Source organism: Papio anubis, chromosome 6, assembly GCF_008728515.1.
Source record: "Papio anubis isolate 15944 chromosome 6, Panubis1.0, whole genome shotgun sequence".
In the NCBI taxonomy this organism is placed as follows: domain Eukaryota; kingdom Metazoa; phylum Chordata; class Mammalia; order Primates; family Cercopithecidae; genus Papio; species Papio anubis.
The window spans coordinates 90,667,108-90,694,534 of record NC_044981.1 but is presented as its reverse complement, the minus strand read 5'-3'; the positions used below and the strand labels follow the sequence as shown (position 1 = coordinate 90,694,534).

Sequence of the window (27,427 nt, the reverse complement as noted above, 5' to 3'; positions counted from 1 at the left end):
ATATGCCAGGGAGTCTATGGTTACTGGGTTGTAGAATTTAGAAGAAAGACTTGCACTATAGAAATATATTTTTTGATTCATCAACATATAGGTATTACGTGATTTTATGAGGGTAGATGAGTTTTCTAAAGACTGTGTCGATGTCAAAAATTATCTTTCTGTCCAATGTCCAGAGTGTAGGCTTAAGGCTTGCTGTGTATTTTGCTTTTCAAGGGAGATATGAGTTCCAGAAGAATGTTCTGAAGGTTCCATAGGTCTAGTTCTGTCCTTGGTTTACTTGTAAGAGTTAATCAAAGGTGTACGAAATTTCTACCTTTTCAAGATTAGTTAATTAAGATTCCAGGCATGTGCTTCAGTATAAAAGGGAGTAAAATATCATGGAGAAAGCATTGTGGAACCTAAAAGAGTTAGCTAATAAGCAGTTTTTTTTTTTTTTTGAAAGATGAGCAAACTTTTCAGGGCAGAGAAATTCTAAGTTACTCTTATTTTAAAACTGAAAGCAAATCATATGAAAAGTATTGTTTTCTCTGCTTTGTTGGTAGCAGAGCTGATTATACTGATTCTTAGGTCTGTAAGTTACATTGTAGGCTTGCAAATGATAAAAAATATTAAATAATAATAGAGAATGAGATATTGAAGTTTATGAAATGTTAGCAATGACACTGAAAGGCTAATGGATATATGGATCTTAAGTACATCTCATGAAATGTAGTCTAAACCGTTGGGAAGCATTAGTGGAAACTGTTACATTCTGAAAATTTGTCCTTGTCTACCTTTAAGCATTTCTGAAAATTACCTGATAAATCTTGTATTCATTTTCTGTAATCCTGTTGGGCATTGTACTCTCTTAAAATATGTTAGATTTGGCATTTTTCAGGTATACATATTTTCTTCCAGTTCCGGCACTAGAGGTTTTTAACCACAGATAGAATTTATGAGAGTTGGGAGAGTAATTTAAAAAACTCAATGGAATTTCTTTCTGACCCATGGAAGGAGTAGAAACACTTATTCTAACCTGTGCCATCCAGCTTGACAGCTGCTAGCTACAGGTGGCTATTGCACAGGAAGTGTAGCTAATTCTAATTGAAATAGGCTCTAAGTGTGAAATACACTCTGGATTTTGAAGACTTCGTATGAAACAATATAAAATACTTTTATAAGTTTTATTCAATAATGATTTAAATCAGCATAATACATTTGTTATTTAATGAATTAGATAAATGTTTAACATGTTTATTAAATAAGATTAAATATCAGAATAATAGTTTTGATTGGTTGTGTTCAATAAAACAGAATATTAAAATGAATTTCACCTGTTTATTTTTGCTTTTGTAATGTGGCTACTAGAAAATTAAAGATATACATATATATAGCTTGGATTTGTGGCCTACATTTAATTTCTATTGGGTGATGTCATTTCACACTTTACTTCTTAACCTCTTCCCATTCAAATACAATTGGAAAATGAGAGAACACATTGTATGAGCGTGTGTGTATGTGTGTGTGTGTGTGTGTGTGTGTTGATGGGGTGGCTGGAGTTGTTAACAAGTTTGTAATCATGTTGTTTCTCTCGTCTATCTATAGTTCTTGTCTGACCCTAAATGTAAAATTCTAAATATCAGTGAGATAGCCTAACAATGCCTTTATACATATAAAACAAATATTAAATGAGGGACTTTATTTACTGGGGCTACCATTTCATCCTTAAACAGAGAAAATGTTTTGTAGATGTATAGGTTAAACCTAGGAATATTTCCCCCTAATTGTTTTCAAGCACTCTCTTGAGAAGAAGACATACTTTAAAGCATGCATTACAAGTATTAGAGGTATTATTTTATGACAGCTTTCAACTGTTGATACCTTTTTCACTTATAAGCTTGTGAACCCTGAGATAATGCTGAAATTCTTAAAAAATATATTATTACAGTATTCAAGTTTAGCAATGTGGTATTTGCTGAATTTTATATGTAATTCTGAATTAGAAAACATAAATGAAAACTGTCCTCAGTTGTATAATGATAACACGTATTAGCATTTTTCTTTTCATGAAAGGAATCATTTGAAAATGCTTATTTTTCTAAATTAGATTATCACAACAAACCTATGAGTTGGTCACTATAAATACTCCTTTTTACAGATCAGGCAATGGATTCACTGAGAAATTAACTTACTTGAACAAAGTCACCCCAATAACCAAAGAGCAGATATGAGATTCAGCCCTGGCAGTCTGGTTCCAGAGTCACAACCAGTCATCATGAGATACCGTTTCTCTTGATACTATTTTAATCACATTTCATATTTCAGCTGTTTTGGTATATATATGTGTATATATGTATATATATGCACACAGACATATATGTGTATATATAGGTTAACATTGATTAAGCACTAACAGTGTATCAGATACAGTAAAAAGAACTTTATATTGATTATCTTGTTAAATCTTACAACAATCCCTATGGGACTTGTGGTTCCTAGTTTAAGGATAGGAAATTGAAGTCTGCAGAGGTTGTGAGCACAGCTGGGGCTCAAGCCCTGATCGTTTATGAGGCCAAAGTCCTGTTCTTTATTGTGAGAGAACTGAGAGAGTTTGCAAGATAAAATCTTAGATCCTTGAAGGCAACCAAAATAGAGTGATTGTGCAAAGTTAAAATACAGGACCTGATGCAAAATTTAATGGGAAATAAAGAAAGGACAAACCACTGGGTATAGAAGCAGATAATTAGCTGGAGAAAATGAATGCAAAGGTTTAACAGGAGATAAGCTACATTTTAATATTTTTTATGTAATTATGTAATTGGGAGAAAAAGAGCACCAAGACAAATCAGATGGTAAAGATATAGGAATATAGATAAAATTCTCAGATATTATAGTATATAAGATACTTCTTATAGAGTATCTTTATAAATGACACGTTTTACATGTTCACATTTGGTTTAACTAGATCACCTTCAGTGTATTATTAAATACAAACTGCGTTTGATTCTTTGAAATTTATGCCCTGAGGCCTCAGACAGGTTTTTAGAACAAACAGGGATTATTTTGCTCTTGTTACAATTTGCTAACTTCCTGTGGGTTTCACTTAAAGGTTGGTTGATATAAATTACCCATAGGTATCTCTAGCCCAGAAAAATATTTGGTTCATTTGGCAATTCGTGAGATAGAGATGTCCAAAGTTATGTAGATCTGGCTGCAAAGATTTTTCATGGACTGTCCAATGTAGGAAAGTTATAAATCCACTGGATCAGATCTCTTTACACTACTGTTTTTGTGTGTGGGCTTTAGGACATTGTGAAGTGAAATAAATGTTCTGTGTTGTGTGGCGTGTAAAGTCAGATTCAGAGCAGTGGGAGGCAGGTGTCTGTTGCTATGTTTTATATTTACTGAAAGATTAATAATGGCAGAAAAATGAAACAAATGCAATTTTTGAGACCCTCTTTGTGGTTAGATACTGCATGTGTTATAATTTGATATCCTTACAGTGACTCTCTAAAGCAGGTATTATTGCCATTTTTGCATTTGGAAAAACTAAGGCTCAGGGAGCTGATACAACTTAGCAAATACCACATAATAAATAATTGATGAGTTGAGGCTTAAATGCCAGTATTTTCAGTTTCAAAACCCACCTGTTGCAGAGCAGAGAATCCCCAGGAAAGTAAAATCTAGCAGAAGACTTGGAGATTTCCACATCTTTAGTCTTTCAGAAAGCACTTATGGTGTCCTTTTTGTAAAGGTCCATACTTGACACATAATGGATTAAAACTTTAAAAACATTATTATCTTCATAATCAAAAACATATTATTTGGACCTTGTCTCAGAATGACTAACCAATAAAAATTACTAGATATGTCAAGGATAAATAGCATAGTGGCCGACAGGGCCATACAACAGAATGATTTTTATGACATTTTCTGATAATGCCATCCTGACATTACAATTTAGCAACTGTTAGAAGAAAACACATTTCTCACTCTTCTGATATATTTTTTTCCCAATAGAAAGAAGTCACATTAGCGTCACACACCTTCCACATTATTTGTCCAACTCACTCTGGCCCTGTGGCCTGGGGAAGAATGACAAAATAGGTGAATTTGGGAGGTATAATCTGTGCATACAGTCTTGGCACTGTCCTTTCCTCTTGGGAAATCAGTCTGCCTTCAGAAAGTCAACTTTCTCTCATGCTTCTCTAGGGACTGGCCTCCTGCATAGGGCCAAGCTGGCTGTGACTGGAGGCATAAGATTGTCCATTTCTGGGCTTAGGCACAAGGCCCATTTCAATTTCATATGAAGCTCTGTCCCCAAAATTAGATTTATCAGCAACAACATTGACATTTTAGCATTTATCCTTTAGTACTTTTTCTTCTTCTCTTGTGGTTCAGTAATTGAAAAAGTAAAACAGATAGTATTTATTTTATCTCTCAAAGCCTGAAACATTTGGTATATTTTCTGAGAAAACCAAAGAATAAAAGAGGCAGTGGATTTGCAAACTCAGCATGTGGAGAGGTTTTGTTGTGTGTGACTTTAAGCTTCCTTAAGTGGGCAGCAAACTGTGCATTTGGCAGCCTTTTAAGACTGACCATAGACCTGTTTTTATCTTTTTAAAATTAAAAATAAATATTTGTACATATTTATGGGGTACCTGTGATATTTTGATACATACATACAACGTGTAATGATCAAACAGGGTATTTAGTCTGTCTATCACCTGGACTTTTATAATTGTGACATTTAAGATGTCCATCGGATATTAAATCTTGGAGGATGGAAAGAAGCAGTGCCCCATGGATGATGTAACATGGGCTCCCTCTCTTGAGAGGCCCAAATACACTCCAGGATGACACAGGTTAGGCCCCATGGGTTAAGGAAATTAAAAGCTGGGACTATTGTAAAGGTCTTCTTCCCTAATTCTAACATTTTCTTCCTTGTTTAAGTAGCCCCATTTGTATAACACACATCTCTCCCTACACATTTGTTCAACCCACCTCCTGGCAGGTTGAGTGATTTATCTGAATGTTATATTTGGGAAGAATAACTGGGTGTGTTTGGCTCAATGTCAGCCTTCTATCCTCTTTTGGATTCCATCTGCTCACAGACAGCGGGTCTCCATTTCTTTCCAGGACAAGTTCTACTGATATGTCAGGGACGCCCGCCTTATTCCAGCATTATTGTAATTTGGTAGATACGTCTGACTAATTCTTGCATTCAGTTTGCATACCTATTGGTCTTATTTCTTAATTTATTCAAATATTCAGGAGGAATGAAGGACATTATTTATTTGATCTTCTTAGAAACGACAGAAGCAGTGAAGGCAAGGAAGAAGCTTGATCAGTGATTTAAATCAGTGTTTTCTAAACTATGCTCCATGCAGCATCTGTGTTTTACCAGACACATTTTTGAGATAGTTTCAGAAAATTTGTTCTATAGGCAAATATATTTGGAAAATATTGAGTTAAACAAAGATAAACAAGGAATTTGTATCATTTTGCTTTTCCTACCATGTGATTTTGTAAAGGCTTTAAGCTGACACCTCTATTAAAAAACACTAAAAATACATAGAGTTTAAAAATTTTGTTTTCTCGTATTCTTTTTTTACATAAATCATTTTGGATCTCTTTGTTATTTTAAAAATACTGATGTACAATTTTTTGGAAACTTGGCTACATATTTTTATTTATATTCAAATGAAACTTCCTCAGTGACTTTTAAAAAATCATACCAACTTCCAATCCCATACTCCAAATAATTTTTTGAATTTATAGGTATACAGAATAACTACAATAGCTAATAAAGACTATGATTGTGCTAAAATACAGAACTGTAGTTTCTGCACTAATGAAACCACTAAAAAAACAATTTTTTAAAACTTTACATTAAGTTTATAAAATGTGATGAAGACTTGGTTAATAAACTACCCAGTACATTTAATCTCACACGTCACAAAACTCCAAATGAGAAAATGCACACTACATTTAACCTCATGAGCTAAAAAACTCCAAATGAGTTTCTGTGCATTGGCAATGACATGAGGGAAAAAATACTTTGTTGTTTATTTGCTAACTGTGGGAGGTTACATCTTGTTTTATAATGAGGATAGATAATGTAGTCTTTTTTTTTTCTTTTTTTCTTTTTTTTTTTTGCATTTGGGTTTCTTTAACAAAAAGTATCAAAGAGTTTGGAAAAGCAAACCTTAGGTAACTCTAAAATAAGAAGCATCAAAAAGAATAAAGATAATATTAGAAATAAATATAACAGAAAATAATCATCAGATAGATAACAACATCAAATCCAAAAGTTGGTTCTTTAAAACACTAATAAAATAAACAAATTGAATTCAATATTAGTAAAAAGAAAAGAAAAGCAGAATTAACATAAGGAATAGAAAGGGAAATAAAACATGTGATATAAAACTATATATTACAAGTGAGCATAATAAACAACTCTGTGTCATTGTTTGAGAGCTTAGTTGAAAAGGTTAGTTTTTTGAATGATTAATTTGAAAATACTGTCTTAAAAATTTAAAAGTGGACAATGATACTTCTGAGTTGTTAAACATTTCTCCAACCCAAATTTCAAACCTAGTTGTTTTTATAGTTAAGCTTCCATCAAGAAAGATAGGAATTGCTATGGTTTGGCTCTGTGTCCCCATCCAAATCTCATTTTTTTTTTCTGGCAATAAATATTTTAATTTTTGTTTCATTTTTATGATGATAAATAATTTTCAAGTTTATTTCCTGGTTTGTTTGTTTAAATACAAAGTTAAACCACAAACAGGTACAATCAGGACAATCTCACATTTCTAATCCTGTTGGATCCTTTTCCTATTTGCTGACCACTGACCACACTAGCGGGGAATGGGAGGAAGACTTCCTTAGGTAGCACCGTCGCGAGGCCACGGGTGGGGTTCCGGGAAATCCAAGAGGAGTACAGGCTCTCATGCCTGTCTCCATTCACATTTACTTGGGATCAGGGTGGTCAGGAGACCCCGGGACTGAAGCTACAGTCAATGAGAATCAGTCTTGTGCAGGGAGGGAGGAGGCAGTCACCTATTCCTCCTGCCATCACAGTCGAGGTGAAAACCTTAGCCTTATCCTTGATTCCTAGGGGCTGCTGGGCTCTGCACGCTCCCCTGCATACCTGGTTGCCTTTCTCTGAGGCTGGCAGCGGCAACCGGGGTCGGGGGTCCTGGGTTTGTAGGTTCATACCTCAGCTCATGGCTGCGTCCTCACAGGAGGGACACCAGTGTCGGACAAACACAGGGCCTCAACCTTTTAACCCCCAGCAGGATGGGGGAAAAATAAGCTGGGGGGCAGAGGGAATGTTAGGTAAGTAATTTCTGGTTCCACTACAACCAAATCTCATGTTGACTTGTGATCCCCCGTGTTGGAGGTGGGACCTGGTAGGAGGTAATTGAATCATGGGGATGATTTCTGAAGGTTTAGCACCATCCCCCTAGTGCTGCCTCCTGAGAGAGTTCTCACAAGATCTGGTTGTTTGAAAGTATGTAGCACCTTCTCTTCATTCTCTCTCTTCCTCCTGCTCCTGCCATGTAGGACATGCCAGATTTCCCTTTGCCTTCAACCATGATTGTAAGTTTCCCGAGGCCTCCTCAGCCATGCTTCCTGTACATCCTGAAGAACCATGAGCCAATTAAACCTCTTTTAAAATGAATTACCCAGTTTCACACAGTTCTCTATAGCAATGTGAGAACTAACTAATATGATAGTGTTAACTTTTCCAAACTCTCTAGCTAATAAAGCCATAGATTTACAATTTGTAATATGACTTTGAAAACATAAGAGATCAAACCATAAAAGGAAAATTACAGACTAATATCATCTGGATATAGTTCAAAATTCTATATACTTATTTACAAAAAATTCTGGAATATTTCAAAAAATTTTAATAAGACCAAGCTAACTTGTAAGCAATAGAAAATTTATTAGTATAAATATTCATATTAAAAGAAAATAATCGGATGATCAATTTTATTGCAGTTATTAACTCTTCCTGCCCTCTCTCTGTCTCTGCGTTATCTATAGCTCATTCAATGAAATGCTAGAAACAATTCATTTCATTTTGTAACATACAAAAATTCTTACCAATGTCACTTTTAATAACATTTCCATGGGAATAGTGGAATAAATCAAGAGAAATAGATAAAATAAGAAAAACTAAAAAAGAAAAACTCTTAGGTAAATAATTGAAGAAGTTATACTGCCACACTTTACTACCTAATTAAGAAATTCAAAAAGTTTGAACGACAAAAAACCCATACTTAGCAATCAATTATATATCTGAAATAGGACTACCTTGTTAGAATATAAAGCTTTTTTAAAAGAAAAAATTAATAATAGCAAACATATTCTCTATACTTTTTTTTTTTTGAGAGGGAGTCTCACTCTGTCACTAGTGGAGTGCGATGGCACAATCTCGGCTCACTCAGCTCTCCGCCTCCCAGGTTCAAGTGATTCTCCTGCCTCAGCCTCCCAAGGAATGGGATTACAGGTGCCACCATGCCCAGCTAATTTTTGTATTTTTTTAGTAGAGGTGGGGTTTTGCCATGTTGGCCAGGATGGTCTCAGTCTCTTGACCTCCTGATCAGCCAGCCTCAGCCTCCCAAAGTGCTGGGATTACAGACGTTAGCCACCACACCCGGCCTATCTAAAGATAATTTTTGTAAAACTGTGTACATCTTTTGGGAGGTAAAATTCTAATTTTATTTGTTTCTATATAATTAACCACCTTTCATTGTATCTTTTATTGGAGTCACTCATTTCTTGACAGTCTAATAATACTACTTTTCATATATATCCCAACAAAACTTAGTCCTAAAAAATAAAAAAGGCCTAAAAATTAAAAAGAAAACCTAGCTAAATAGAGATGTAATATATCTAAAGGTAGGATGGTTTGATGATAGAAAAATGGCTGTTCTCTCTCAAAATAATTTATAAGTTCAATGTAATAATAACAAAAATTCAATAAGATCTTTAAAAGAAGTTGAAATGCAGTCTCTAAAATGTATGTGTTAGAGCAAAGGCCATGAAATATCAAAGCAATACTGAAAAGCAATATTGAAAATTCCCAGTGTAGTAGTATTGAGGGGTAGGTCTTTAAATGTGATTTGATCATGAGGGCAGGGCCCTCAAGGATGAATTAATCGATTCATGGATTCGAATTAATGCATTAAAGGATTACTGAGTTTTGGGAGAGGGCAACTGGTGGCTTTCTAAGAAGAGTAAAAAAGTTCTGAGCTGGCATACCACCACGCTCAGCCCCCTCACCATGTGATGTCCCATGTTGTCTCAGAACTGTGCTGAGTCCCCACCAACAAGAAAGCTCTCACCAGATGTGGACCCCGGAATTTGGACTTCTCAGCAACCATAATTGCAATAAATAAATTCCTATCTTTACATATTACCAAATTCAGCTATTCTGTTTTAAGCAACAGAACACTGATGAAGAAGTCTGGTATGTGCTCAAGGGACACACGAACTTGTGTGCCGGGATGTTCATTGCAACTCTGTTTGTAATTGTGAAAAATAGGAAAATATGTAAATAAGCTTAAATTTTTGTCATACAATGTCATGTTATACAGAGTTAATTCTTTAAAAACCTCAGCAATATAATGATTAGTGAAAAAGTTGCAAAAAGAAACAGAATAATTTTGTATCCAACAATGAATAATATTACTCATATATACTGCTATAGTTCGAATATGGTTTGTAACCACCAAATCTTATATTGGGGCTTGGTACTCAATGTGGCAGTGTTGAAAGTTGGTGCCTTTAAGAAGTGATTAGCTCATTAAGATGCATTAATATCTTTCTTGAGAGACTGAGTTAGTCCTCAAAAGACTAGATTAGTTCTCTAGATTAATCGAGTGGTTATAAAGCAAGGCTGCCTCTCGTGGTTTGTCTCTTTGCACAAGCCCTCTTCCCCTTCTGCTTCTCAGCCATGTTATGATGCAGCACCAGTCCCTCACTGGAAGCCGACCAGATATAGCCACCTGATTTTGCACTTCTCATCCTAGAGAATCATGAGCCAAATAAACTTCTCTGTTTTATAAATTACTCAGTCTCAGGTATTATGTTATAGCAATAGAAAATTAAGACAGATACATATGCAATAAAAGCAAAAATCAAATGATATACATCCACTTCAGAATGGTGGTTATTTCTAAAGAAAGAGCATATAGGATGAAGGGGAACTTTCAGTGACTATGTAAGTTTTAAAACACTTTCAATGAGATCTGATTTATTTTTTAAATCATTTTTTAAACAGATCTGCACTTTCATGTGTCACCATGAAGAATTTTATCTATCTTTTTTCAACTGGTTTAAAGTATCTTTCTGGAAAGCATCGCTTCATCATTTGTGAAGAAAAGAATATAGTGCTTTGCTTTCTATTTTCACCATGGCAAGACACAACTGTGGAATATTTCTTTTCAAGAAGTTTAAACTGATCAAATCCTAAAGTCTCTTCAGGACTCTTTCTAGCCATAATTAGACAAGGTGACATTTGTAATGTGAAACATAAAATATCTAGTATAACTCGAGATCAATTTATTGACCTTGTGATTACTGGGATAATGTTCAAATCAATATGGATGGTAAACTTTGATTTTGTAATAACCCTTTCTCCTATATTCTATTATCCATAATGCAAAATTTCAAATATTTCACAAATAATATACAGCCCCCTAAAATAACCCTGAGTGCAGATGCCTATGCACATTTATGGACTTCCACTTATCGACTTCATCAGTCTGTTGCCTGAATATGCTTCATAATGGAAGAATTGTACAATTCCTATGAATTATGATCTCAGTTGCGTTTTTGCATTAAGTGCATGAAGCTCATTTCAATTTTACAGTGAAGAAATGAACCTAATAAAGCCTAAGTAACTTTCTCGAATGTGCATAGACAATTTTTTTTTAAATGTCTCAGAAATTGTAGGAAGGAGTTAAACCCAGATTTGTCTGACTCTAAATTCTGGGCTGGTTCCACCATACCTTATGAGAACACTCTTATGATGTCTTAAGGTGGGTATTGAGCTGTTTTATTTTAAAGAGTATCATTATGGGGAACAGTTGATAAATGACAAAGTGCATTCCAGACTATTCTTGGAAGATGCTATGGTTTCTTGCTGTTTTACCCCCTGTACGTTGTTTAATTTTATTATTTATTTGTTTATTTTTTAATTATTATTATTATTTTTTGAAATGGAGTCTCCCTCTGTCACCCAGGCTGGAGTGCAGTCATGCCATCTAGGCTCATGTCAAGCTCCGCCTCCTGGGTTCATGTCATTCTCCTGCCTCAGCTTCCTGAGTAGCTGGGACTACAGGAGCCTGCCACCACGCCCAGCTAATTTTTTTGTATTTTTAATAGAGATGGGGTTTCACTGTGTTAGCCAGGATGGTCTCAATCTCCTGACCTCGTGATCCGCCTGCCTTGGCCTCCCAAAGTGCTGGGATTACAGGTGTGAGCCACTGCGCCCAGCCTATAATTTATTTTATCTAAAAATTTAAATTAGTATTATTTTAATATCATTTTTGATTAATAAATCATAGTTTTATACATATGTGGAGTACAGTATGATGTTTTAATATATGCATACAATGTGGAATTATGAAACCAAGCTAATTAACATATTCATCACCTTACTTTCCTACAATTTTTGTGGTAAGATTTGAGATTTCATCTCTTATTTTGAAATATACAATACATATATTATTGTCATTAGTCACCCTGCTGTACAATAGATTTCAAAATGTATTCATCCTGTCTATCCAAAATGATGTTCCCTTTGGTCAAAAACTCCCCCTACCACCCTCCTCAACACCCCTAGACCTTGGTAACTATCTATTTTCTACTTCTATGAGTTCAACTTTTTTGAGTCCATGTATAAGTGATGTCATGGACTATTTGTCTTTCGCTGCCTAGCTTATTTGACTTAGCGTAATGTCTTTCAAATTAATACATTGCTGATGACATAATCTTATATAGAGAAAACTCTAAAGACTTCACCAAAAAATTATTAGAATTGATAAACGAATTCATTAAAATTGCAGGATACAAAATCAACATACAAATATCAGTAGCATTTCTATAAACTAATAATAAATTATCCCAAAAGAAAGTTAAGAAAACAATACCATTTAAAATATCAACTGCAACAACAAAATACCTAGGAATAACTTTTGGTTAAAAGACCTGTATACTTAAAACTGTAAAACACTGATGAAAGAAATTGAAAGAAACAAAAATAAAGGAAAATATACCTCATGTTCATGGACATTAAGAATTAATATTGTAATTAATTATTCATATTTCTTCAACATACTGATTTCAGTTCCTTTATATATATACCCAAAATACATATGGGTATAAATTTTGTCCATACTATCCCCAATGACCTACAGATTCAATGTCATCCTTATCAAAATTCTAATGTCATTTTTCACAGAAATAGAAAAAAAAACTTAAAATTTGTGTGGGACAACAAAAGACCCTGAATAGTCAAAGCAATCTTGAAAAACAAATCCTCCCTGAAAAACAAACAAGCAAGCAAAGAAGACAAAACTGAAGACATCACACTTTGTGATTTCAAAACTAGTATAAAGTGATTGTAATCAAAACAACATAGTACTGTCATAAAAACAGATATTTCAACCTGCGCAATGGGATAGAAAGTCCAAATATCAATCCAGATGTTCATAGTTAATAAACTTTTGACAAAGTTATCAAAAACACACAATGAGAAAGCAAAATAAATAAACAATGTACAGCAACAACTCACAGAATGAGACAAAATATTTGCAAATTATATGTCTTATAAAGGGTTAATATCCAAAGTATATAAGGAAGTTAAACAATTCAATAGCAGGAAAACAAATAATCTGATTTTAAAAATGGGCAAATGAGTTAAAGAGACATTTCTCCAAAGAGGACATACAAATGGCCAACAGGTATATGAAAAAATGCTCAACATTACTGATCATTAGGGAAATGCAAATTAAAACTACAATGATATATCACTTCAGATCTGTTATAATGACTTTTATCAAAAAAATTAAAGATAAGTGTTTGCGAGGATAAAGAAAAAAAGAAACCCTTGTGCTTTGTTGGTAAGCAGATAAATTAGTATGGCCATCATGATAAACGGTATAGAGCTTCCTTAAAGAAACAAGAATAGAACTCCCAGATGATCCGTCAATCCGACTACTGGGTATATATTTAAAAGAACTGAAATCAGTATATTGAAGGAATATCTGCATTTCCATGTTCATTGTGGCAGTGTTCACGATGGACAAGATATACAACTTACCTAAGGTCTATTATCGGATGAATAGATAGATGAAATTTGATACACACACACACACACACACACACACACACACACACACACACAGAGTAAAGTAGCCCTAAAAAAGAAGGAAATGCTGCTCACAGCTCTTGATCCATCAAATCTTCTGGAGAGATGACTTTGGCAATAAAAGGACTATTTGGGCTAATATGCTCTGAGCTATAAGAGTAGAAGGTGTCGTTGCACATGGGTGGCTCTACAAGCTAATGCATCAAAATGTTTCTTTACCTTATGATTTCCTTTAATGTAGTCCAAGATTTGCTTGCTCTTTCTGCGTCTCTACCTTTAGCTTTCCTTTTGTTCTGTTTCTCATACATGATCTATGGCATAGGTTCTCCCCGAGGGTAAATTTTGATAGAATTTATATATTTCTAATCAGATTTTCAGAAAAATAAACCTTTTAAAATTCAACTATCTTCAGTGAAACTTTAAACACTGCAAAGATTGACAAGATTAGGGAGGTCACGCTAGGTTTCAATGTTACTTTAAAAAAGTTAATGCTTTCAGGAGTAAGTTGGTATCGCATTGTGGTTTTCATTTGCATTTACCTGATCTTTAGTGATGTTGAGCATTGTTTCACATGTTTGCTGGCCATTTGTAAATCTTCTTTTAAGAATCATCTATTCATGTCGTTAGCCCACTTTTGGGTGGAGTTGTTTATTTTTTTCTTGCTAATTTGAGTTCCTTGTAGATTCTGGATATTAGTCATTTGTTGGATGTATAGATTGTGAAGATTTTCTCCCCCTCTGTGGGTTGTCTGTTTACTCTGATGACTGTTCCTTTTTCTGTGCAGAAGCTCTTTAGTTTAACTAAGTCCCACTTATTTATCTCTGTTTCTGTTGCATTTGTTTTTGGATTCTTGGTCATGATGTCTTTGCCTAAGTCCATGTCCAGAAGAGTGTTTATGATGTTGTCTTCTAGAATTTGTGTAGTTTCAGGCCTTAGATTTAAGTCCTTGACCCATCTTGAGTTGATTTTTGTATAAGGTGAGAGATGAGAATCCAGTTTCATTCTCTGACATGTGGCTATCCAGTTATCCCAGTACCATTTGTTGAATAGGGTGTCCTTTCCTCACTTTATGTTTTTGTTTGCTTTGTTGTATTTGGGTTTATATATACTTGTAAGTATTAACACAAATACTTGTATCTGAGTTTATTTCTGGGTTCTTTTTTGATTCCATTGGTCTATGTGCCTATTTTTATACCAGCACCATGCAGTATTGGTAACTATGACCTTATAGTACAGTTTAAAGTCAGGTAATGTGATGCCTCCAGATTTGTTCTTTTGCTTAGTCTGTCTTTGGCTATATGGGCTCTTTTTGGCTTCCGTATGAATTTTAGGTTTACTCCTGCAAGAATGGCCATAGTCAAAAAAAAAAAAAAAAAAAAAAAAAGTAGATGTTAGCATGGATGCAGTGAAAAGGGAACACTTCTACACTGCTACTGGGAATGTAAACTAGTACAACCACTATGGAAAACAACATGGAAATTCCTTAAAGAACTAAAGGTAGAACTACCATTTGATCCAGCAATCCCACTGCTGGGTATCTACCCAGAGGAAAAGAAGTCATTATATGAAAAAGATACTTGCACACTAATATATATGTGTGTGTGTATATATATATATTTCTTTACCCACTCATTGATTGATGGGCATTTGTGCTGGTTCCACATTTTTGCAATTTTGAATTGTGCTGCTATAAACATGTGTGTGCAAGTATCTTTTTCGTATAATGACTGGAGGTTCACTCCAGACCCTGTTTGCCTGGATATCACCAGCAGAGGCTGCAGAACAGCAAATATACTTATGATGGAATTGTGAGATATATATATATGTGTGTATATATATATATATATTTATATTTATATTTATATATTTAGATGGAATACAACTCAGCTATTAAAAGGAGTTAATTAATGGTAGTGGCATTCATAGCAACCTGGATGGAACTGGATACTATTATTCTAAGTTAAGTAATTCATGAATGGAAAACCAAACATCCTATGTTCTCACTCATAAGTGGGAGCTAAGCTATGAGGTTGCAAAGTCATAAGAATAATACAATGGAGAGGGCTGGCAAGATGACTGAATAGGAACAGCTCTGGTCTGCAGCTCCCAGTAAGACCAACACAGTAGGTGGATGATTTCTGCATTTCCAACTGAGGTACCCAGTTCATCTCATTGGGACTGGTTAGACAGTGGGTGCAGCTCATGGAAGGTGAGCAGAAGCAGGGTAGGGTGTCACCTCACCTGGGTAGTGCAAGGGGTCAGGTAACTCCCTCCTGTAGCCAAGGGAAGCTGTGAGGGACTGTGCCCTGAGGGATGGTGCTATCTGGCCCAGATACTACGCTTTTCCCACAGTGTTCACAACCCGCAGAGCAGGAGATTCCCTTGGGTGCCTACATCACTAGGGCCCTGGGTTTCAAGCACAAAACTGGGCAGCCATTTAGGCAGACACCAAGCTAGCTGCAGGATATTTTTTTTCATACCCTAGTGGCATCTGAAATGCCAGCAAGACAGAACCATTCACTCTCTTGGAAAGGGGTTTGAAGCCAAGGAGTCAAGTGTTCTTGCTCAGTGGATCCCACGCCCCCAGAGCCCAGCAAGCTAAGATCCACTGGCTTGAAATTCTTGCTGCCAGCACAGTAGTCTGAAGATGACCTGGGAGGCTCAAGCTTGGTAGAGGGAGGGGTTTCCACTGTTACTGAGGCTTAAGTAGGCGGTTTTCCCCACACAGTGTATGCAAAGCTGCTGGGAAGTTCAAACTGGGTGGAACCCATCACAGCACGGCAAAGCCACTGTAGCCAGACTGCCTCCTCTCTGGGCAGGGCATCTATGAAAGAAAGGCAGCAGCCCCACTCAGGGGCTTGTAGATAAAACTCCCATCTCTCTTGGACAGAGCACCTGGGGGAAGGGGCAGCTGTGGGCACAGCTTGAGAGCAGTGGATCTTCCAGCACAGCGCTTGAGCTCTGCTAAGGGACAGACTGCCTCCTCAAGTGAGTCCCTGACCCCTGTGCCTCTTGACTGGGAGACACCTCCCAGTAGGAGTCAACAGATACCTCATATAGGAGGTCTCCAGCTGGCATCTGGCAGTGCCCCTCTGGGACAAAACTTCCAGAGAATGGAGCAGGCAGCAATCTTTGCTGTTCTGCAGCCTCTGCTGGTGATATCCAGGCAAACAGGGTCTGGAGTGGACCCCCGGCAAACTCCAGCAGACCTGTAGGAGAGGGGCCTGACTGTTAGAAGGAAAACTAACAAGCAGAAAGCAGTAACATCAACATGAACAAAAAGGATGCCCGTGCAATAACCCCATCCGAAGGTCACCAACATCAAAGATCAAAGGTAGATAAATCCATGAAGATGAGGAAAAAACAATGCAAAAATGCTGAAAATTCCAAAACCCAGAATGTCTCTTCTCCAAAGGATCACAACTCCTTGCCAGCAAGGGAACAAAACTGGATGGAGAATGAGTTTGACGAATTGACAGAAGTAGGCTTTAGAAAGTGGGTAATAACAAACGTATATGTTTATTTCAGTACTACTCACAGTGACAAAGACTTTGAACAAACCCAAATGCCCATCAATGACAGACTAAATAAAGAAAATGTGACACATATGCACCATGGAATATATGCAGCCATAAAGAAGAATGAGTTCATGTCCTCTTCAGGGACAGGGATGAAGCTGGAAACCATCATTCTCAGCAATTTAATACAGGAACAGAAAAACCAAACACCACATGTTCTCACTCAAAATTGGGAGTTCAACAATGAGAACACATGGACACAGGGAGGGGAACATCACAAACCAGGGCCTGTTGGGGAGTGAGGGGCAAGGGGCAGGGTAGCATTAGGAGAAATACCCTTGCACGTGTATGCCTATGTAACAAACCTGCACGTTCTGCACATGTATCCCAGAACTTAAAGTATTAAAAAAAAAGAAAAAAAGAATAATACAATGAACTTCAGGGATTTGGGGGTAAGGGTGGAAGAGAGTAGGAATAAAAGACTACAAATTGGGTTCAGTGTATACTGCTCGGGTGATGAGTGCACCAAAATCTCACAAATCACCACTAAAGAACTTTCTCATGTAACCAAATGCCACCTGTTCCCCAAAAACTTATGGAAATAATTTTTTTTAAAAAGTTAATGTTTACATTTAAAATAAAATTTGATTGCTATCTGTGGCTTCAGATTGATCTTCAAGGTGTATTTCATCAACATGATTGAAGATGTTTTGGGATTACAGAGAAAGCATCAGAATGTAAAGAGGTTTTTTCAGGGTCTTGATCATTTTAAGTGATCTGTGATCACTGGATATGTAATGTACAAAGTTTGTAGATAAAATTTACATATAAAGTTTTACTAATATATAATCCTTTGAAATAATGCCAAGTCTGCAATCTAAAATAAAAGTTAAATCAAGCAAGGCTAGGGTGATTCTGAAGATGTACCATGAAAATTCCACATCTTTCTTTCTGTTAACAAATTTTTAAAAAGGGTAATATTAAAAATAAGCTCCCATTAAGCTGGATTTTTTTCTTTTTTTCCTTTTTTGTTTCAGCAAAATCACTGTTGTCCTAAGAATAAGTAAAAAGGAAGTGAGATGGAATTGATAAAGAGTATACATTTAATTTTTTCCTGAGGTAAATCGGGATAATTCAAGAATACCATAATATTCAATTGAAGTCATGAGAATTTCTGATTGAGGACCCTCTATAACTAACTCTCTTATTTAATCTCAATTAATCTTCACAGTAAAACAGTGAGTTCAATAGTATTGCTGTCTCTATATTTTAGGAATCTATAGAAGTTACTTGCCTAGTGGAAGGCAGGTAATAAATGGTGCAGTCCTAATACAGACTCAAGTCATCTTGAACCAGAGTCTGTGCTGGCAATTATGCTATAATTATTACATATAATGATAATTGTTATAGTTTATATAATTCCTACTGTGACAGGTTCTGAAAGACATTTTGAAGGCTACATTATTATTTTATACATATGATGAGGACTATTTTTTAGTTTTAAAGATATTGAGACAAAAGCCAACATGCTAATCAGAAAGAAGTCACAGAGCCTTGTGTATTAGTCCATTTTCATACAGCTGATTAAGACCTACCTGAGACTGGATAATTTATAAAGAAAAAAGGGTTTAATGTACTCACACTTCCACATGACTGGGGAGGCCTCACAATCATGGTGAAAGGCAGAAGGCACATCTTACATGGCAGCAGACAAGAGAAAAGTGAGAACCAAGCAAAAGGGGTTTCCTCTTATAAAACCATCAGATCTTGTGAGACTTATTCACTACCAGCACAACAGTATGTGGGAGACTGCCCCCATGATTTGTTTATCTCCCACCACATGTGGGAATTATGGAAGTTACAATTCAAGATGAGTTTTGGGTGGGGACACAGCCAAACCATATCACCTTGATATGTGCATGCATCAGAACCAAGTTAAGAGATAACTAGGGGGAGGCATGATTATTTGTTGTTTTAATATAAACATGAAGATAATAAAATATGATTTGAGTAACATCCAATACAATACCAATAAAATTATTAAATCAGCATCCTTGTGGTTTGTAGATGGAAGAACCTGGTAAAGAAAACTGTATCATAACAAGCATTCACCTAAAGAGCATGCATTTTCTCGTATCTAAATTTATATTAAAAATATGATCTTTTGTCTTATTAGTATCGTCAAAACCATTCCCAAATCTTATATTTTCACCAAAATTGTTCTAGCTTTTCAAAAACAACTGCTTTTTAATATTAAAGAGATATAAGTAATTTGATGTTTTCTTGGTGTGCCAGCTGTGAGTTTACCTTCATTTCAGATACAGAAACAGGATGGACATGAGTCCAAAAGTAAAATCACCCAGGCATTTAAAGGGTTAGACTTCCTTCTTCTATAATCAGCCCTTCTTTTTCATTAAGACAGTAACAATGGAAGGGAAAATAATTTATATTCCAAGTCAAAGAAAAATAGAGATCATAGGCCTGTTTGAATGAGAGTGAAGCCTGGAACAAGAAGATAACAATTTTGCCTTCAAGTGTCTGAATTATTTCTTATGTTGTGGAGGTTGAGAGGCTTAGTCCTATTTAGAGAGATGAACAAGCAAGCTGCTCTCAGTGTTCAGATCCTCAGGTGCTCAAGTGTGGAATGGGCCCACCAGAATGCATACGAGCTGGAAACCAGCACAGAGTAAGGAGCTAGACAAAAGTGAATAGAAGGACTAGGTTTGTAGTGTATTTGGTCCGTAGGTGCGGTGGTAGGAATCTCCGATTTTTTTAAAGGGTATATAGGAGGTATACTGGTAAGTGTGAAGAAATTAATGGCCTCTAAGTAACCAAATTAAAGTAAGTGAAAATCAATTATAAAAAGAAAAAAAAAATAAAATAATAAACCAGAAAAAAAAATAAAGTAAGTGAAAAAGGCAATAAAACTATCAAAATGGGATTTCAGACTTTAAAAATTAGACAGATTTTTAAGAATATGTTTAACAAATTATTGGATTCATCCATCCATGCATTGATTTGTCCATGTAACAAAAACTCTTTGTGAGATGGTAAGATGCTAGAGATTCCACATGAATAAAGCAGATATGCTCCCTGTCTTACAATCTGTAGTGGAATAATCTTACAGGTTGTAGTGCAATAAATTAAATAAATAATTTTATGTACTTAATAGTTGTAATTGAAACATGTGCTATAGATGCCAAAGACAGGATGCTGTGAAAAAGAATTAATACTGAAATGTAATCTATCCTAAGGTTTTAGAGGTAGTAAAGTGTCACTTATCCTGATATTGAAGAAAAGTTGCTTAACTTTAAAGAAATTTTACTTAACCTGAGAGTGAAGGAGATAACCAGGTGATAGGACTCAAGAAGTGAGGTTTACTGCAAAGGCCATGCTTATTTGAAGAAGAGAGAGAAGGTCATTGTAGCTGAAAAGGTAAGCAGTGAGCGATCGGACCATCCAGGGAATTTTAGAACATTTTGGAATTATTGAACTTTGTTAGTCAAAACATTCCTAATACAAAAATTGAACTGATTTACAGAGAGAAAAATAACACAGCATTTTAGAAAAATACATGTTTCAAAAAGCTGAACTCAGAAATATTCTGGCTAAATTAATGAATATCAAGATAGAAAAAATAATTCTGCGTATTTGTAGGTAGAAAAAAGAGCCCCTTCCACTTAAAAGTGGGAGCAACCAACCTGGCCTTAGACTTCTACCCAGCAACATTCAATGTTAGAAATCAAAGTAGGAACATACTCATACGGTTTTGCTGTGTCCCCACCCAAATCTCATCTTGAACTGTAGTTCCCATAATCTCCATTTGTTGTGGGTGGGGCTCAGTGCGAGGTAATGTAATCATGGGGGCAGTAACCCTCATGATGTTCTCATGATAGAGAGTGAGTTATGAGACTGATGGCTTTATTAGGGGCTCTTCTACCTTTTGCTCGATAGTTCTTCTTGCTGCTACCGTGTGAAGAAGGACATGTTTGGTACCCCTTCCACCACGTTTGTAAGTTTCCTGAGGCCTCCCCAGCCATGGTGAACTGTGAATCAATTAAAACTTTTTCCTTTATAAATTACCCAGTCTTGGGGAAGTCTTTATTAGCAGCATGAGAACTGACTAACACACATACACATGTTTTCAAGTTATTGGACATATTAGCAAGAAATGTCAACCCAGCCTCAAAGTATTCAAGAATAAAAATAAAACTGGTAGAGAAAATGCTCTCAGTTAAGTACCACACTGAAAGACATTTGAGTTGCTCCAATCTGTTTCTGTTAACAATAATGCTATAAATAAAATTATGAAAGTCCATAAATAAATCTCTAGGGTTAGTCCTCCATGATGGAATTACTTCTAGAATATTTTAAGTTTTGAATGTAATATCTACATTTTAAGCTTCATAGAAGCTTTGGCATTATAGTGACCTTCTTTCACCTAACAGTTTTTTAACCTAGGTTTCAAATTTGTCATTTATATATACAGGTTAAACATCCCTTATCCAATAATCTGAAACTTGAAATGGTAAAAAACCTGAAAGTTTTGAACAACGACATGATGCCACAGTTGGAAAATTCCACACCTGACCTCATGTGACAGGTTGCAATCAATAGAAGGAATGATTGAAGGATTAGATAGTGCAGGTACACAACACACAGCTTATTCAGTGCCACGAGGGGACAAAAGACCCTCTTAACACCCATCAGCTATGATATTCCTTTTCTGCACATGCTCAGATACCCTCATGCAAGCACACTCACAAAGGGTAATAAAATGGCACATGTGTAGGCTGGATGCACGAAGGCAGTTTCCCCACAATGGCCCACAAAGGGGTCAAAAGCAACGGACATTACTCATTGTACTTTTTTTGCTTACTCTGCTCTTTGGTGTAAAGATATTGTTAAAAATGTCAAAAAGGCCTGCAGATATCCCAGTGGGTAACAGCGATGAGAAAATGAGAAAACATTTTGTTTATCTATAGCATAGAAAGTCAAGCTGTTAGAGAAACTGGACAGCAGCATCTCAGTGTGAGATGTCTTCCAGAGGGGTATGGTGTTGGAATGAAGACCATATACCACCTGAAGAAACAGAAGGAAAAACTGTTGCAGTTCTATGCTGAAAGTGATAAGCAAAAGTTAACAAAAACTAGAAAATCCCTGCATACATTGCCCAATTGTGAAAGAGCCAAAATGGTTCTGAATCAAGGTGATCGTGATAATAACGACAATCAAGATGATATTAACAGTGCAGAGAAATGTGTCTGTAGACTAACATGGCAAAAATGTGTAATGGGCTTATAGAAGAACTAAAGCAGTGGGCAGTGGTAACAGAACAAGGATTCATGTCAGTTTATAAAATCAAAGAGAAACTTCGAAGGCAAAAACATTAATGAGGGGGCACTAATGAGGAAATATTTTTTTAAAACCAACAGCAGAATGCCTCTTTCTCCCTAGAGGACCCACTTCCTAGTCCCCCAACTACTTCTAATGTTTCTTCTCACCGAAAGTAATAAAATACAGTGTATAATTTACAGTAACTTTTAACCAACACACAGCCTTGCAAGTAGGGACTAAGCACTTGCAGTTGTTTGCTGCTACTCTTTCACAGCTGATAGAGGTATTCTGGTGATGCGACTGTGCTGCTTAGTTAGCCTAAACATGTTATTTTTTCACTATATTAATGGTGTGCCATATTGTTTACTTTTAAGGACTTTTGTGTGAATAAGTGTAAGAAAATGATTACTTATTGTTAGGATATAATTCAGGGTCAGGAATGATGGCAATGCCAAACAACCAGAGATTGTCCACACGGGTGGCTGAGAGAGTGACACCTTTACTTTCTGATAGTTTAATGTACATGAACTTCATTTCATGCATGAAATAACTAAAAATATTTTGTAAAATTACCTTCAGGCTGTGTGTATAAAGTGCATATGAAACTTAAATGAATTTTGTGTTTAGACTTTGGTCCCATTTCCAAGATATCTCATTATGTAAATGCAAATATTCTAAAATCAGAAAAAAACATGAAATTCTAAACACTTCTGGTCCCAAATACAGATAAAGGATATTCAACCTGTGTATGTCATAATATGCTTTCCTTTTGCTTCTATTTGCATTTTTGCTTTTTGAAGAATCAAAGTGTACAACAGTCAGGAGCACAATTTCTGGAGTCAGACTGCTTGGGTTCAAAATGCAGTTCAGCCCCTTTCAATGGAAACCTGAGAAAGATACATATCTCTTTATCATTCTTTATTTTTGAAATATGGATAAATAATACCTACCCCATAGATCAGGGTGAGGCTTAATAATCTGTTTTGTATCCAGTGATTTACATAGTGTTAATCTGAGGTGGATATTGTTATTACATAGTAAGACCTGTTACTTCCTAGTCTCTGGAATTCTTTGGTTCCGAATGTACCCCTTGCCCCTTAAATTTAAAAAGGAAAATCTCTGCAATGCATGTGTATTTGACTCTTAGATTACAGAACAGGTATAGCTAAATGTGAAATAAAACTTTTGGGATAATACCACTTTTATTTATGCATTGACTTAAAGCTTTATGATATTGCTAATATTCCATAATTTCGATATACAAAAATGGCAAATAAATATGCTTCAATCTAATACATGAATAAGAAGGGCCTTTTCATGACAGGTTAGCTGATTCATAACATAGGAATTACTTAATCTTAAAAATGTCATCCTTTAAGATCCAGCTCTAATGTTATTTCTTTTCTAAAGAATTTCTCACCTTGTGCAAAAAGATTTGTTATTTGCACAAATGGACTTTCATGATACTTTATGATGGTTTTATCTTCATCTTTATGTTCTTACTCTGTAAATATGATTTTCTCTAATAGTAGACCAATTTTGTCACTTTATCTTTTAATGATCAGCACTGAGTTTTATATCTCTCACATAGTAGGTGCTCAATATACATGTATGTAGTTAAAAAATGAATGCACTGGTATATGCATGGGGCAGGCATAAATAGAACTAGCTTTATGTGTTGGTCTACACAATTAATACATTATCAAAACTTTCTCCCCCAATTAATCTCTACTTCTGATTTATTAATTTAAAAAGTTAAACAATTAGATTATCTGCCCCTTGGTTTAAACCGGTGAATAGTTTGAACAAATACCATAAGAAATTTTTTTTCTGTAGTTATTATGAATGGGCCTTGTTGAGCCATTCCTTAGAACAGGTTTTAATTTATGTAGAAAAGTATTAACTAGATGGGAGATTTAGTAATATTAGAAGTGAGCCTAATAGGTAATGAGCAAACAATGAAAAATTGTATCAGTTTGTTACAATTCTTTCTCAGATAAGAAAACCAGAGAGCCTTATTAGTGATGCCATATTATAAAAAAATAGCCAACATTTCTTAAATGTCTACCATGTGATAGACATGTCCTAAGCATTTTATATATGTTCCCACATTTATTTCTTATTGAAGCTCACAAGATAACCAACACTATTACCTGCTCTTATGAATAGAGTAACTGAGACATAGGGAGGTTAGATGTTTTTCCTAAGGTCATATAGTCAGTTAATAAAAGAGCTAAAGTTCATAACCAGACATTTACTCAAGAGCTGTGTGGTTAAGCATTATTCAGAGCAGCTTTTCTGGGTTGGGTATCTCCTGTTTGACTTCTTTGCAGATACACTTTTCCTCCTTCTCAATCCTGCTTTCCTGGAAGCTGACCAAGCTGCTATTAATGAGCTCACTTGCCTTCCAGCCACAGGTAGGGTTTGGTCTATGTGGCATAATAGCAGAAGAGAAAATGAGAAGAGAATGAGGTCAGGACTTGGATTAAACCATGACATTTTATTTTAAATGTGAACATCAACAGAATAATTATATTGAAACTTACATTGACCTCCCTAATCTTGACAATTTTTGAGATATTTAACATTCCACTGCAGATAGTTGAGTTTTAGAAGATAACTTTCTGAAAAATCAGTGACAAAATTGGTTGCCCTGCTTCCCTCCCTATTATATTACTGAGAATTGTCTGTGTCTCTGTATAAAGACCAGAGTTCCTTTAGGTGATCTCTGCACATCATCACACCCTCCATATTCCAATAATTTTTGTCTCTTCAGGTGTAGAGGTGGGAAAATCCCCCAGTGTTACTAGCCCTATGGGGTCTGCACTATCCCTTTTTGGATTATTTAAACCCTGTACAAAACTTTTAAAAGGTGTCTCTAGTTCTTATCAAATTATCCAGTTTGTGTGTTCCAGTTATTTCATACCCAAAATCATGACTGAATAATGGTCTAACAAAACATTCAATTATATTTTTGAAAACATTATGCCATGATGTCATATGATTATGCTTTTTTGCTCAATATATAGCAAGCACATTAGTGCTGAGAACATGTGAAGTGCTTATTAATTAAGTGCTTATTGCCTGTAAAACTTTGAGGCTTTTAAATTAATTAAGATGCTAAAATAACGTGATTATATTTAGAATTTATCATAATTTTGGTATTAAATGAAAAATGATAAACCTTTCAAAAGGAATACTGGGAGATCTACTTTTTCAAAAGAATAATGGTTAATCACTGTGGCATTATTTCATAACGTATAATGGCTAGAAGGCTTTAAAGTCGAAACAGAGAGGTCATATGAAAGAGGTGTATACTTTTGCCCAACAAGAGTAAAATAAATTTTTATCAGTATTTGATTTTAGTGATAGTTTATCTTCACTTCATATTACACAATACCTTAATAAAAATGTATGATAGAGGACTCATCATTGTGGAAAAAAATAAATGTTAATTGCAGGACAGTTCAAATGGTGGCCTTGGACTAACTCAGTTTTTCTCCCTTTCTCGCTTGCAGTTCTCAAGAATAACTGTAGAATGCTCTGGGAATGCAACATCCTGAAATACAGAAAAACAGGTGAGAATAACCCAGTCTCTGTCTTTGTCCTTCCCAGGACAAGATGTTCTACAAAACTTTAACCCATTGATTTGTGTTGCTTGGGGTTATAAAACCCAGGGCAGGTACTTTTTGTGGTCCCTTAGCAATGATATGAGGTGGGGTACCTGTAGATGAGAGTCTATTTGCCCTGGGCAGCTTTCCTGAGCCTTGGAAGATGGACCTACTGTGAATCTCAGGCTTCTACTGTCACTTTCTGCCTGTCTGTAAGTAGTAAAGTTGCTTTACTCAACTTATGTGAATATTCTATCCCAGTATACTCATACAAATCGTAGAAATTACAGCCTGAGTTGCAGTGGGCTGAAGTGGTAACCACTGTGCAGTGAACCTGCTTTGCACTCATTTAACAAGTGATTGAAGGAATTAGGTATTATTTACTTAAGGATTCTCTAATTCCAAACTGTTATTTCCTGAAGTCCTGAGAAATAGAATAAGAACACAGCTTTCTGGATTCCAAAATTAATATTCTTCCAGTGCATCCCACCACTTTAATGACAGGATGCTAATGAACATGCACACCTCTGTAGAATTATTTATAATGACATTTCTGAAAAAGTTTTTTACATTTATGTTTTAGACAGATGCTAAACCCCATTGAACAATGGTTTCTTAAAGAGTAAACCCATTATATCCAAAAGAGGTCACATGGCTGTGTGGTATGTTGACTGATGAAAGCCACAAATGACATTTCTAGACTTGGACCCAGGACCTCCTATGTGATATCCTACATTCCCTCTTTCTTTGCTTTCTGTCAGCCAAATATAATGAATCCAGGAGATTCCTAAGACCTAGGGAATGTACATAAGTGGATACATGGTAAAGAGTTATTTATGGAGAGGATGTGGAGAAATAGGAACACTTGGATTGTAAACTAGTCCAACCATTATGGAAAACAGTATGACGATTCCTCAAGGATCTAGAATTAGAAGTACCATATGACCCAGCCATCCCATTACTGGGTATATACCCAAAGGATTATAGATCATGCTGCTATAAAGACACATGCACACGTATGTTCATTGTGGCGCTATTCACAATAGCAAAGACTTGGGGTCAACCCAAATGTCCATCAGTGACAGACTGGATTAAGAAAATGTGGCACATATATACCATGGAATACTATGCAGCCATAAAAAAGGATGAGATCGTGTCCTTTGTAGGGACATGGATGTAGCTGGATACCATCATTCTCAGCAAACTATCACAAGAACAGAAAACCAAACACCGCATGTTCTCACTCATAGGTGGGAACTGAACAATGAGATCACTTGGACACAGGAAGGGGAACATCACACACTGGGGCCTATTGTGGGGAGCGGGGAGGTGGCAGGGATAGCATTAGGAGATATACCTAATGTAAATGATGAATTAATGGGGTGCAGCACACCAACATGGCACATGTATACATATGTAACAAACCTGCACGTTGTGTACATGTACCCTGGAACTTAAAGTGTGATAAAATAAATAAATAAATAGATAAAATATATATTAAAGGCCAGGTGTGGTGGCTCATGCCTATAATCCCACCACTTTGGGAGGCCGAGGCAGGTGAATCACCTCAGGCCAGGAGTTCGAGA

General features: G+C 35.8%; 1 long non-coding RNA gene across 1 annotated transcript in view; it reads left to right on the top strand.

Annotated features, from left to right (window-relative positions):
- Nucleotides 1–26,764, top strand: part of LOC116275335 — a 77,138-nt gene extending 50,374 nt beyond the window's left edge. The window contains exon 3 of the long non-coding RNA XR_004184366.1: nucleotides 25,749–26,764. This is a non-coding gene — a long non-coding RNA (uncharacterized LOC116275335). The remainder of the gene's footprint in view (nucleotides 1–25,748) is intronic.
- Nucleotides 26,765–27,427: the final 663 nt, after the last annotated feature.